The sequence below is a fragment of the Schistocerca nitens genome, chromosome 6 (assembly GCF_023898315.1).
Source record: "Schistocerca nitens isolate TAMUIC-IGC-003100 chromosome 6, iqSchNite1.1, whole genome shotgun sequence".
NCBI classification, from domain to species: domain Eukaryota; kingdom Metazoa; phylum Arthropoda; class Insecta; order Orthoptera; family Acrididae; genus Schistocerca; species Schistocerca nitens.
The window spans coordinates 450,516,365-450,519,295 of NC_064619.1; positions in this window are offsets into that span (position 1 = coordinate 450,516,365).

The window sequence follows — 2,931 nt, forward strand, 5'->3', positions numbered from 1 at the left end:
AAGCAACCCAAGACAGAACTTTTTCTCTTCTACTATTTTAACACTAGAAGTACGTTGCAAGCATAATAAAACTTTAAAAAACGTGATACTGTTACTGATTTTCCAATAACATTTATTTGCAAACAAATAAAACACGTCACGATTGAAATAAATAACGCATGCAGTGTAAATACTACGTGGACGCTACAGAGTGTGAACAATATTTCTTCCAGAATCTCTGAATCGAATTTCTTCTAGCACATATCTGTGAAAATACGTATTAAATTACCAAAATCATCTCTCTCTTTTCCGTCCGACACATCAAAGTCGCTACGAATTCCCAGGTAAATTTAAGGCCAAGCATTTCTGGTAGGGCCCCGGCCCTTGAATATGTCGAGGGTTTTATTCCGCAAAACACGACATGCTTGGATTAATGATCCGTATTATTGACGTTTGCGACAGAAAAAAACAGTTACTGTGTACATTCACAAAAGCTCAACTCATACTGACCGAAACTGCTCTCGGCGGCATAAAAACCGCTCTGGAAGAAAAAGTGTATAACCGCGAATTTGGTATCGTTCGCCACTAGTTGGGCGGTGACGGTTTAACTACCGTCGGCGCTAGTGGCAACCCACGGTCGCACAACTACTACTGATGGAAAATTTACCGCTAGATTGTTTTTCGCCTTGATGTGCAAGCTCTAATTCACTTTAGTGCATTACTGTTGAAACGGCGGCGAAGGGCAGTTGACCGCGGAGGAGAAATCCGTGGTGCGTGCAACCGGCCTACTGTGAGGTGGTGGATGTAGACTGTTTGACGTCTACGCTGGTGTGCGATGTGGTGGCCACAGTGTGGAGTGTGCCCGCCATATGGCAGAGCTACAGTGGAACGCCAGCTGCGTCTGGGCGGGTCAAGACGGGGCCAAGCGAGGGGAGCAGGGAGAGCAGGGAGAGGAGAAGAGCAGCTGTTGAGGTTGCCCCGCCCTGCCTCTGCCTAGCTCAGACCACACTCCCCTATCCCAGCAGCGAAGCATGCTTCCCGCCAATAGCCCGGCTCTCAATCGGTTCCGCTATCCACATTCTCAGTTCAGCAATTGCAACACTAATGTCGTCCTCACACGGGATGTTTTAAACTGAAACAGGCAAACGTGGTTGGTGCACGCTCTGGAACGTACATCACACGCAACGTGTTCCTCACCCTGATTTGACCGCAGCGCTCTCCAGCGACAGTTGTCGCCTATAAAGGTATAAAGGGTGTCTTAAAAGTCACATATTCCTACAGAAGATAGTATTAGTCAGTGCTAGAACATAAGCTCCAACAATTATTTGACAGGAAACCCATAGCTGTTGAGATACGGGCCAATTTGTTCCCCCATTCTCATCTGTCTGTCAAGCAGTTCTCTCACGGGACGAGGCAGCTAACTTTGACGTGGACGCGAACGGGAAATCCGACCTCACAAGGGCGCGCCGTCGACACACGGAACAAGCCGGTTAACGTGGTTTTTCGCTCTCAGCGCTCTCCAGCGGCCGTTCACGGCTTTATACAGCTCGCAAGCAACACCTTCTTTACGCAAACGGATGCGCGGAAAATAGTTGCATTAACTCTGTTAGCTACTGCCGAAGAAGAGCAGACAAAATCGCGAAGATGATTATGGCCTCCTCGATGGCTTTAACAGCGAATTGTTTGTAGAGGAAAACGACATAATGCTGTACAACTATCTGTGATAAACACTGTTAGAAGTTACTCGTTGACTCAAACTATAATCCCCATTTTCAGTTTTAAATTGAATATAGTTAAGGCAGTGTCCAAATCAGTTTGCGCATGCATAACATCCTTATTCCCAACGTTGCATTGACTACCAACACTCTGAAATAACGTACTTTATCACAGATTTCTAGATCGAGAAACGTTCCGCAATTTCATTCGAATGGAAGAGAATTTTTTGAAGCTGCTCACCTTCACTGAAAAAGATATTTACCTTCAACATGGAAACATGAGCCAGTCCATAAACCCGTAATAGGTATATACATTTTACAGGAAGTTTCGTAATAACAAACGGGCCCAGAGTGGAACTAGTGTCTACTGTCAGACGTAGACCGGCAGTCACATTTTCTCGCCACGAAGAAAACATACCAGTCCTTGGCCTTTGCAACAAAAATTTCTGCAAATACACACATCAAAAAAATTTTTGCTTCACCTCGGTTCCGAGAGTTCCGGAACACGTATAGAAAACTGGATTAAAGATCAACATAAACATCAATTCCGCCATTTATATTGCTCAAAAAACCACACATTGCATGCTGTACCACCATACGAGACCTTCAGAGGTGATGGTCCAGATTGCTCTACACACCAGTACCTCTAATACCCAGTAGCACCTCGTCTTGCATTGAGGCATGCCTGCATTCGTCGTGGCATACTATCCACAAGTTCATCAAGGCACTGTTGGTACAGATTGTCCCGTTCCTCAACGGCAATTCGGCGTAGATCCCTCAGAGTGGTTGGTGGGTCACATCATGGATAAACGGCCCTTTTCAGTCTTTTCGAGGCACATTCGATAGCGTTCATGTCTGGAGAACATGCTGGCTGCTCTAGTCGAGAGATGTCGTTATCCTGAAGGAATTCATTCACAAGATGTGCATGATGGGGGCGCGAATTGTCGTCCATGAAGACGAATACCTCAGCAGTATGCTGCCGATATGATTTCACTATCGGTTGGAGGATGGCATTCACGTATCGTACAGCCCTTATGCGCCTTCCATGACCATCAGTGGCATACGTCGGCCCCACATAGTGCCACCCCAAAACATCAGAGAACCTCCACCTTGCTGCACTCGCTGGACAGTGTGTATGAGGCGTTCAGCCAGACCGGGTTGCCTCCAAGCACGTCTCTGACGATTGTCTGGTTGAAGGCATATGCGACACTCATCGGTGAAGAGAACTTGATGCCAA